At 46.9% G+C, this 12,175-nt stretch overlaps 1 protein-coding gene across 2 annotated transcripts in view; it reads right to left on the bottom strand.

The window, feature by feature from the left end:
- LOC138651903 (interferon-inducible GTPase 5-like) overlaps positions 1 to 12,175 on the bottom strand; it is a 92,144-nt gene that overhangs the window by 18,633 nt on the left and 61,336 nt on the right. Inside the window, exon 1 of one of the 2 annotated variants that reach the window (XM_069742500.1) lies at positions 7,975 to 8,098. The exons of the other annotated variant lie outside the window; for it this stretch is intronic. The gene's annotated coding sequence lies outside the window, so the exon portion shown is untranslated. Of the gene's footprint in view, positions 1 to 7,974; positions 8,099 to 12,175 lie in introns of those variants that run through there. 2 annotated transcript variants of the gene reach the window in all.

The following is a 12,175-nucleotide window of genomic DNA, read 5'->3' as shown; positions in this document are numbered from 1 at the left end:
CACAGTCTCACTGTGCGCTATTCAGGATGTCCATCCCCAACTGGGACCATCCAACACACAGGCATGTGGCCTGTCCAGGTGCTATTCAGGATGTTCGTCCAACAGCCCAGGCCACCAGGTCCAAAGCCCGACCACGTGCTCTTCAGGAAGACAACACTCCCAACACATAGGCTCTTCCAGGACCTACAGCACTGACCATTCAGGTCTACACACAGAGACCATGCGACCCACACCCTGGTCACATTATCAATCTGTAACCACTCCCCTAAATGGGAGTGTGTGTGTGGCTAGTTTGACCCACCCATCTCTCATAACTAGCCCTGCCAGCCTCCCTCTTTAAACAACACAACTATACTTGTGGACTACAGGTATGAGAACAACATTCATTAAGGTTGACAGTGCAGAGCGTCTTCCTCTGTGACACACATTCAGGCCATTCACAATAATGCCGGATTTGTCTCATCACCACAGTTATGCGTGCAAGTATCATGCACTCTCATGGCCTCAATACACCTCCATGCACATTCTGGAAAGACCATGCAGCACCCCCTACCTGTAACAGGTGTCACTGCATCACACTAGATAAACCTGGAGAGTGAGGAGCTGGTGTCTGGAGAGCAGGAGGAGTTTACTGTTTGACAGTTGCTTGGTTTGTACGCTTGGAAATTCCTCATCCTTACCTACCTTATTTTCTTCCCCCCCTTCCTTCACACCCTGGTGAATACCTCTGTTATTTGTGAGACTATATTTGTGTGAGTGAAATTTTCTTTTACCCTTGTCTTTGTTCCCCTGTCTGTCAGGTTGGTGTACTGCGGTACATGGTAGCGCCTCTCTCCCTGGGTGGGGGAGGGGGGCAGATGCAGGGCTGCAGCTAGGAGGCAGGGCAAGGGCGGAAGCCAAAGCATCCTCGCCATCTGAGGTATTCTGTTATGAGTGCAATCCAGTGACACAGTGTACCAGCGATCAGAGCACATACAGTGATCTGACAATAACCCAAAAACAATAGAACGAGCTCTGAGACGTGGAATCTCTGTAGACCGCAATACCTGAACCTATCCTAAACACAACTAAAGGTGGCTGTGGATTGCGCCTGACGCTACCTATGCAACTCGGCACAGCCTGAGAAACTGACTAGCCTGAAGATAGAAAAACAAGCCTGGCTTGCCTCAGAGAGATACCCCAAAGGAAAAGGCAGCCCCCCACATATAATGACGGTGAGTAAGATGAAAAGACAAAACGTAGGGATGAAATAGATTCAGCAAAGTGAGGCCCGATATTCTAGATAGAGCGAGGATAGTAAAGAGAACTTTGCAGTCTACAAAAAACCCTAAAGCAAAAACCACGCAAAGGGGGCAAAAAGACCCACCGTGCCGAACTAACGGCACGGCGGTACACCCCTTGCGTCTCAGAGCTTCCAGCAAAACCAATAGACAAGCTGGACAGAAAATATAGCAACAAAAAGCAAAGAAGCACTTATCCCAGCAGAGCAGAAGTACACAGGAAAGATCCAGAAGCTCAGATCCAACACTGCAACATTGACAAGGAGCAAGGAAAACAGAATCAGGTGGAGTTAAATAACGAAGCAGCTAACGAGCTCACCAGAACACCTGAGGGAGGAAGCTCAGAAGCTGCAGTACCACTTGTGACCACAGGAGTGAATTCAGCCACAGAATTCACAACAGTACTCCCCACCTTGAGGAGGGGTCACCGAACCCTCACCAGAGCCCCCAGGCCGACCAGGATGAGCCACATGAAAGGCACGAACAAGATCGGGAGCATGGACATCAGAGGCAAAAACCCAGGAATTATCTTCCTGAGCATAACCCTTCCATTTAACCAGATACTGGAGTTTCCGTCTAGAAACACGAGAATCCAAAATCTTCTCCACAATATACTCCAATTCCCCCTCCACCAAAACCGGGGCAGGAGGCTCAACAGATGGAACCATAGGTGCCACGTATCTCCGCAACAACGACCTATGGAATACATTATGTATGGAAAAGGAGTCTGGGAGGGTCAGACGAAAAGACACAGGATTGAGAGCCTCAGAAATCCTATACGGACCAATAAAACGAGGTTTAAATTTAGGAGAGGAAACCTTCATAGGAATATGACGAGAAGATAACCAAACCAGATCCCCAACACGAAGTCGGGGACCCACACGGCGTCTGCGATTAGCGAAAAGTTGAGCCTTCTCCTGGGACAAGGTCAAATTGTCCACTACCTGAGTCCAGATCTGCTGCAACCTGTCCACCACAGAATCCACACCAGGACAGTCCGAAGACTCAACCTGTCCTGAAGAGGAATGAGGATGGAACCCAGAATTGCAGAAAAATGGAGAAACCAAGGTAGCCGAGCTGGCCCGATTATTAAGGGCGAACTCAGCCAACGGCAAAAAGGACACCCAATCATCCTGGTCAGCAGAAACAAAACATCTCAGATATGTTTCCAAGGTCTGATTGGTTCGTTCGGTCTGGCCATTAGTCTGAGGATGGAAAGCCGAGGAAAAAGATAGGTCAATGCCCATCCTACCACAAAAGGCTCGCCAAAACCTTGAAACAAACTGGGAACCTCTGTCAGAAACAATATTCTCAGGAATGCCATGCAAACGAACCACATGCTGGAAGAACAAAGGCACCAAATCAGAGGAGGAAGGCAATTTAACCAAGGGCACCAGATGGACCATTTTAGAAAAGCGATCACAGACCACCCAAATGACTGACATCTTTTGAGAAACGGGAAGGTCAGAAATGAAATCCATCGAAATATGTGTCCAAGGCCTCTTTGGGACCGGCAAGGGCAAAAGCAACCCACTGGCACGAGAACAGCAGGGCTTAGCCCTAGCACAAATCCCACAGGACTGCACAAAAGTACGTACATCCCGTGACAGAGATGGCCACCAGAAGGATCTAGCCACTAACTCTCTGGTACCAAAGATTCCAGGATGACCAGCCAACACCGAACAATGAAGTTCAGAGATAACTTTATTAGTCCACCTATCAGGGACGAACAGTTTCTCCGCTGGACAACGATCAGGTTTATTCGCCTGAAATTTTTGCAGCACCCTCCGCAAATCAGGGGAGATAGCAGACACAATGACACCTTCCTTGAGAATACCCGCCGGCTCAGATAACCCCGGGGAGTCTGGCACAAAACTCCTAGACAGAGCATCCGCCTTCACATTTTTAGAGCCCGGAAGGTACGAAATCACAAAGTCGAAGCGGGCAAAAAATAACGACCAACGGGCCTGTCTAGGATTCAAGCGCTTGGCAGACTCGAGATAAGTCAAGTTCTTATGATCAGTCAATACCACCACGCGATGCTTAGCTCCTTCAAGCCAATGACGCCACTCCTCGAATGCCCACTTCATAGCCAGCAACTCTCGGTTGCCCACATCATAATTACGCTCAGCGGGCGAAAAATTCCTGGAAAAGAAAGCACATGGTTTCATCACTGAGCAACCAGAACCTCTCTGTGACAAAACCGCCCCTGCTCCAATCTCAGAAGCATCAACCTCGACCTGGAACGGAAGAGAAACATCTGGCTGACACAACACAGGGGCAGAACAAAAACGACGCTTCAACTCCCGAAAAGCCTCCACAGCAGCAGAAGACCAATTAACCAAATCAGCACCCTTCTTGGTCAAATCGGTCAATGGTTTGGCAATGCTAGAAAAATTACAGATGAAGCGACGATAAAAATTAGCAAAGCCCAGGATCTTTTGCAGACGTTTCAGAGATGTCGGCTGAGTCCAATCCTGGATGGCTTGGACCTTAACCGGATCCATCTCGATAGTAGAAGGGGAAAAGATGAACCCCAAAAATGAAACTTTCTGCACACCAAAGAGACACTTTGATCCCTTCACAAACAAAGAATTAGCACGCAGGACCTGAAAAACCATTCTGACCTGCTTCACATGAGACTCCCAATCATCTGAGAAGATCAAAATGGCATCCAAGTAAACAATCAGGAATTTATCCAGATACTCACGGAAGATGTCATGCATAAAAGACTGAAACACAGATGGAGCATTGGCAAGTCCGAACGGCATCACTAGATACTCAAAATGACCCTCGGGCGTATTAAATGCAGTTTTCCATTCATCTCCTTGCCTGATTCTCACCAGATTATACGCACCACGAAGATCTATCTTAGTGAACCAACTAGCCCCCTTAATCCGAGCAAACAAGTCAGATAACAATGGCAAGGGATACTGAAATTTAACAGTGATCTTATTAAGAAGGCGGTAATCAATACACGGTCTCAGCGAACCATCCTTCTTGGCTACAAAAAAGAACCCTGCTCCCAGTGGTGATGACGATGGGCGAATATGTCCCTTCTCCAGGGATTCCTTCACATAACTGCGCATAGCGGCGTGTTCAGGCACGGATAAATTAAATAATCGACCTTTAGGGAATTTACTACCAGGAATCAAATTGATAGCACAATCACAATCCCTATGCGGAGGTAGGGCATCGGACTTGGGCTCTTCAAATACATCCTGATAATCAGACAAGAACTCTGGGACCTCAGAAGGAGTGGATGACGAAATTGACAAAAATGGAACATCACCATGTACCCCCTGACAACCCCAGCTGGATACCGACATAGAGTTCCAATCCAATACTGGATTATGGGTTTGCAGCCATGGCAACCCCAACACGACCACATCATGTAGATTATGCAGCACCAGAAAGCGAATAACTTCCTGATGTGCAGGAGCCATGCACATGGTCAGCTGGGCCCAGTACTGAGGTTTATTCTTGGCCAAAGGTGTAGCATCAATTCCTCTCAACGGAATAGGACACCGCAAAGGCTCCAAGAAAAACCCACAACGTTTAGCATAATCCAAATCCATCAGATTCAGGGCAGCGCCTGAATCCACAAACGCCATGACAGAATACGATGACAAAGAGCATATCAAGGTAACGGACAGAAGGAATTTGGACTGTACAGTACCAATGACGGCAGACCTAGCGAACCGCTTAGTGCGCTTAGGACAATCAGAAATAGCATGAGTGGAATCACCACAGTAGAAACACAGCCCATTCAGACGTCTGTGTTCTTGCCGTTCAACTCTGGTCATAGTCCTATCGCACTGCATAGGCTCAGGTTTAATCTCAGGCAATACTGATGCACAGATTTACGCTCGCGCAAGCGTCGACCGATCTGAATGGCCAAAGTCATAGACTCATTCAAACCAGCAGGAATAGGAAAACCCACCATGACATCCTTAAGAGCCTCAGAGAGACCCTTTCTGAACAAAGCTGCCAGCGCAGATTCATTCCACTGAGTGAGTACTGACCACTTCCTAAATTTCTGACAATATACTTCTATATCATCCTGACCCTGGCATAAAGCCAGCAAATTTTTCTCAGCCTGATCCACTGAATTAGGCTCATCGTACAGTAATCTGAGCGCCAGGAAAAACGCATCGACATTACTCAATGCAGGGTCTCCTGGCGCAAGAGAAAATGCCCAGTACTAAGGGTCGCCACGCAAAAAAGAAATAATAATCAAAACCTGTTGAATAGGATTACCAGAAGAATGAGGTTTCAAGGCCAGAAATAGCTTACAATTATTTTTGAAGCTCAGAAACTTAGTTCTATCACCAAAAAACAAATCAGGAATAGGAATTCTTGGTTCTAGCATAGATTTCTGATCAATAGTATCTTGAATCTTTTGTACATTTATAACGAGATTATCCATTGAAGAGCACAGACCCTGAATATCCATGTCCACAGCTGTGTCCTGAAGCACCCAAATGTCTAGGGGAAAAAAAGACTGAACACAGAGCTGAGAAAAAAAAATGATGTCAGAACTTCCTTTTTCCCTCTATTGAGAATCATTAGTTTGGCTCCTTGTACTGTTATGAGTGCAATCCAGTGACACAGTGTACCAGCGATCAGAGCACATACAGTGATCTGACAATAACCCAAAAACAATAGAACGAGCTCTGAGACGTGGAATCTCTGTAGACCGCAATACCTGAACCTATCCTAAACACAACTAAAGGTGGCTGTGGATTGCGCCTCACGCTACCTATGCAACTCGGCACAGCCTGAGAAACTGACTAGCCTGAAGATAGAAAAACAAGCCTGGCTTGCCTCAGAGAGATACCCCAAAGGAAAAGGCAGCCCCCCACATATAATGACGGTGAGTAAGATGAAAAGACAAAACGTAGGGATGAAATAGATTCAGCAAAGTGAGGCCCGATATTCTAGATAGAGCGAGGATAGTAAAGAGAACTTTGCAGTCTACAAAAAACCCTAAAGCAAAAACCACGCAAAGGGGGCAAAAAGATCCACCGTGCCGAACTAACGGCACGGCGGTACACCCCTTGCGTCTCAGTGCTTCCAGCAAAACCAATAGACAAGCTGGACAGAAAATATAGCAACAAAAAGCAAAGAAGCACTTATCTAAGCAGAGCAGCAGGCCACAGGAAAGATCCAGAAGCTCAGATCCAACACTGGAACATTGACAAGGAGCAAGGAAAACAGAATCAGGTGGAGTTAAATAACGAAGCAGCTAACGAGCTCACCAGAACACCTGAGGGAGGAAGCTCAGAAGCTGCAGTACCACTTGTGACCACAGGAGTGAATTCAGCCACAGAATTCACAACAGTATCCTGGTGAACAGGGCAAGCTAGGGCACCCCCGAGTGCTAGGGCAAGGAAAGGTGCCCCTGGTCCCAGTTTACTCGCCAGTCCGATCTTGACAGATGTACTTAATTACTTTACCCTTAGCTGCTCCCCCTGGCTCCAAATCATTGGGAATAGGCATATTTGCCCTTTGTGTTAATGCACATGATTTTACTCTTAGCCGCACCCACTATCTCAAGGGCTTCGGGAATAGGCATATTGCCCTTCGTGTTATTGCACTTGATTACTTCATCCTTAGTCACTACTTACTGACTCAAGGGCACCCAGATAAGGTATACTGTTTTTCAGTTTAATGCACTAGATTACTGCCTTGTCCAGAGGACAACCATAAAAGAAATAAAAGTTGATCAATATAAACAGTCAAAATCCGTGCCTCAGCATTCTCAAGTCACATGAACAAAAAGAGATGGTCCTTGAAGCAACAGATTGTATTGAATAGCATGGTTTTTTTTTCTTCTTCTCCCCTCCAGCAGCTGTTCCTAGCTCAGAGGAGCCAATTGCAATTTATTCCTTAGGCATGTAAAATTTGATTGCCATGACCCCAGGGACTTTATGTTGCAGGATCTTATAGGCTATAAATGTTTCTGGAGACAAGGGGGCCATACCGTGATGGTCACCCTGGATAAATAGGCCACAGCAGCCCTGTTTATTAACATATTAACGTTACAAAAATGAACATATCAATATAACATTGACAACTAAGGAACAGGGTCTATGGGAGCCGTGCACCAGCTTTGTTGCACCATCAGCCGCACCTTAGGCTCTCAACCGCACCATACCGGTTCGAGGACCCTCCTGCTTATGCCCTCAACTGCACCACACTAGTTCGAGGACCCTACTGAATGGCGCCACCAATTAAATTTTCTCACTGAGACCTCAGCCCAGTAGGGACCCCTTTTATTTAAATTATACTCTGACCACCAAATGAAGCAAAAGAGTGGAGGGGTAGGTAACCTCCCCACAAAACGGGCCCCCTACTCCCCCCCCCCTGCTACCATCACCTGGCTCTCCATAGACCCATTCCCGCCCCACCCGAGATGGTTGCCCCTCCACGGAATCACATTAAACAACATTAACTTGACTCTGAAAAAGGAGGAGGGGAAGTGAAGGTTCAAAGTCCAATAGTAGAAAAAACACACATCCGCACTGCTCAAAGGTCAGACTCAATGACCGTATTATATTATCGGTCTAGCACCACAGAAAGTGATACTGACTGTATAAATCCTCTACACCTGAATCAACGGGGTGCTGCTGCCAGAAAAAATATACACAGAATCCAATGGCAAAATAGAAAAAAGCAGGCGCCCACTTACCCTGTTGCGGTGAATATCACTTTATTAGGACATATAAACAAACGGATAGCAGGGAGGGATAGAGTCAGCCACGGACAACGATCGTTTCGTGCTCTACGGCACTTCAACGGGTCCTAACGCTGAGTGGAACAGGAAAGAGTTTTATAGACCCATCCGGATCCCAAACTCCTCCCCCTGGACTCCAAACATAAACAGTGTTACATTTAAAACAAAATGATATTAAAAACAACAATGATAAAATAGCACATGCTGAGAACTACAAATAAACCGAATATAGCTTTTAGAAACAAAGATTGAGACACTTTTAGAAGAAAACCGACATGTCGACTTTATCATTCAAACCAGATGGTCCTGCTGCGTCTGCGCGCAGGATCCATCTGGCTTCCCTGCGCAGCAGGAGGCGGCACAAATCCCCTCCTCCCTCAGGCAACGAAAACCGCTCCAAACCCGCAAATCTCAGTACTTGGGCATCTCCTGCATGGCAAGTGTGTAGATGGTCTATTAACCTCGGAGCTCCTTTCCCTGTTCTAATGGAATAAAAATGCTCCCTAATCCGAACAAATAGCGGGCGAAATGTTTTGCCAATGTAGAAGCGTCTACACGGACAAAAAAGAACGTAGACGACATGGGTAGTCCTGCAAGAAATAAAGTCCCGTACAATATGCTGTATATGACCTACTCTAATTCTATTACCTGTATGATGGTACTAACAGAAATTGCAACCCCCACATGTGAAGTTGCCTTTAGGGATACTGTCCGTGAGCCAATTATTTTTGGTAGTAACAAAGCGGTTGCGGACTATGCTGTCTCTAATGTTTCTACTGCGACGGCTAGCGAAGAGAGGTCCCCTATCTATTATTTCTTTAAGGTCAGTATCTTGTCGTAAAATACATCAATTTTTACGTATGACGGTTCTGATGTGGTTGTCAAGAGGGCCAAATTTAAAACTAAAGACAAACTTTTTTTCTTCTTTTTGTCTTTTTTTGGAGGTGGTGGAAACATTTGGAGTCCAGGGGGAGGAGTTTGGGATCCGGATGGGTCTATAAAACTCTTTCCTGTTCCACTCAGCGTTAGGACCCGTTGAAGTGCCGTAGAGCACGAAACGATCGTTGTCTGTGGCTGACTCTATCCCTCCCTGCTATCCATTTGTTTATATGTCCTAATAAAGTGATATTCACCGCAACAGGGTAAGTGCGCGCCTACTTTTTTCTATTTTGGAAGTGAAGGTTCAACCTTTTTGAAAAACTGCAACAAACAGCTTCACTATGCCACCCCCAGCCGCACCGCAACTGGCCCAGGGGGACCAAGCTGACTGTTGCCCATACCAAAAATGTCCCGTTGAGACCTCTCAGTAGGGACCCATTTTCAATTTTAAGAACAAACAGCTCCACCATGCCACCCCCAGCTGCACCACATCCGTCCCAGTGGGACCCAGCAGACTGTTGCCCATTCCAAAAATTGTCCTGTTGAAACCTCTCTCAGTATGGACCCATTTTCAATTTTAAGAACAAACAGCTCCACCATGCCACCCCCAGCCGTATGGCAACTGGCCCAGGGGGACCCAGCTGACTGTTACCAAAAATAAATAAGTGCTTTAATTCAGTTCCTGAAATGTATATAAGTGAGGATAAAACACCATGTATGTACATATAAGTTATAGTTTACAACCAAGGTATACAACAGGTTGATACTGGAGAATCTCCCATCATAAGGTCAGATATAGTCAGTGATGGGCAATGCTGTGTTATATGCTGCAACAATAAATGAGACTAAGCCGCCTGCTCCTCTACAGCAGTCACAGACAGAAACGGCTCTCTGATCACCAGCTGCACATAAATAGTAAGAAATATAATAAGTAGGTCTAGTATAAGCTGCCTGCAGCCATAGGTGGATGTGCAGAAAACTGCAAGGTCAGTGCCCCAGTCAGTCACGCTACCTACATACAATAGACGAGAGACGGGGCTGAAAACTGGGCCCATGATGTGTCCTCAAGAGCAAGGTGCAGCATCACACTAGGAGTGCCCACTCACCACCCCGTCATGTGCTGCGTTATTGTGCCCACTCAATGCCCCACCATGTGCTAAGTTATTAGTGCCCACTCACCGGCCGCCATGTGCTAAGTTATTAGTGCCCAGGGCAGGCGTCAGCACCCGGCAGACCGGGCAAATGCCGGGGCCCTGGGGAGAGAGGGGGGCCTGTTATGTAGGCAATCCAGTGACACAGTGTGCCAGCGATCAGAGCACATACAGTGATCTGACAATAACCCAAAAACAATAGAACGAGCTCTGAGACGTGGAATCTCTGTAGACTGCAAACCTGAACCTATCCTAAACACAACTAAAGGTGGCTGTGGATTGCGCCTGACGCTACCTATGCAACTCGGCACAGCCTGAGAAACTGACTAGCCTGAAGATAGAAAAATAAGCCTGGCTTGCCTCAGAGAAATACCCCAAAGGAAAAGGCAGCCCCCCACATATAATGACTGTGAGTAAGATGAAAAGACAAAACGTAGGGATGAAATAGATTCAGCAAAGTGAGGCCCGATATTCTAGATAGAGTGAGGATAGTAAAGAGAACTTTGCAGTCTACAAAAAACCCTAAAGCAAAAACCACGCAAAGGGGGCAAAAAGACCCACCGTGCCGAACTAACGGCACGGCGGTACACCCTTTGCGTCTCAGAGCTTCCAGCAAAACCAAACGACAAGCTGGACAGAAAAAATAGCAACAAAAAGCAAAGAAGCACTTATCTAAGCAGAGCAGCAGGCCACAGGAAAGATCCAGGAGCTCAGATCCAATACTGGAACATTGACAAGGAGCAAGGAAAACAGAATCAGGTGGAGTTAAATAACGAAGCAGCTAACGAGCTCTGTAGAACACCTGAGGGAGGAAGCTCAGAAGCTGCAGTACCACTTGTGACCACAGGAGTGAATTCAGCCACAGAATTCACAACAGTACCCCCCCTTGAGGAGGGGTCACCGAACCCTCACCAGAACCCCCAGGCCGACCAGGATGCGCCACATGAAAGGCACGAACAAGATCGGGGGCATGGACATCAGAGGCAAAAACCCAGGAATTATCTTCCTGAGCATAACCCTTCCACTTAACCAGGTACTGGAGTTTCCGTCTAGAAATACGAGAATCCAAAATCTTCTCCACAATATACTCCAATTCCCCCTCCACCAAAACCGGGGCAGGAGGTTCAACAGATGGAACCATAGGTACCACATATCTCCGCAACAACGACCTATGGAAGACATTATGTATGGAAAAAGAGTCCGGGAGAGTCAGACGAAAAGACACAGGATTAAGAACCTCAGAAATCCTATACGGACCAATAAAACGAGGCTTAAATTTAGGAGAGGAAACCTTCATAGGAATATGACGAGAAGACAACCAAACAAGATCCCCAACACGATGTCGAGGGCCCACACGGCGTCTGCGATTAGCGAAAAGTTGAGCCTTCTCCTGGGACAAGGTCAAATTGTCCACTACTTGAGTCCAAATCTGCTGCAACCTGTCCACCACAGTATCCACACCAGGACAGTCCGAAGACTCAACCTGTCTGAAGAGAAACGAGGATGGAACCCAGAATTGCAGAAAAATGGAGAAACCAAGGTAGCCGAGCTGGCCCGATTATTAAGGGCGAACTCAGCCAACGGTAAAAAGGACACCCAATCATCCTGGTCTGCAGAAACAAAACATCTCAGATATGTTTCCAAGGTCTGATTGGTTCGTTCGGTCTGGCCATTAGTCTGAGGATGGAAAGCCGAGGAAAAAGATAGGTCAATGCCCATCCTACCACAAAAGGCTCGCCAAAACCTTGAAACAAACTGGGAACCTCTGTCAGAAACAATATTCTCTGGAATGCCATGCAAACGAACCACATGCTGGAAGAACAAAGGCACCAAATCAGAGGAGGAGGGCAATTTAACCAAGGGCACCAGATGGACCATTTTAGAAAAGCGATCACAGGCCACCCAAATGACTGACATCTTTTGAGAAACGGGAAGGTCAGGAATAAAATCCATCGAGATATGTGTCCAAGGTCTCTCAGTGACCGGCAAGGGCAAGAGCAACCCACTGGCACGAGAACAGCAGGGCTTAGCCCTAGCACAAATCCCACAGGACTGCACAAAAGTACGTACATCCCGTGACAGAGATGGCCACCAGAAGGATCTAGCCACTAACTCTCTGGTACCAA

Source organism: Ranitomeya imitator, chromosome 10, assembly GCF_032444005.1.
Source record: "Ranitomeya imitator isolate aRanImi1 chromosome 10, aRanImi1.pri, whole genome shotgun sequence".
In the NCBI taxonomy this organism is placed as follows: Eukaryota; Metazoa; Chordata; class Amphibia; order Anura; family Dendrobatidae; genus Ranitomeya; species Ranitomeya imitator.
Note: the sequence above shows the minus strand (reverse complement) of the source record. Positions and strands in the feature narration are given on the sequence as shown.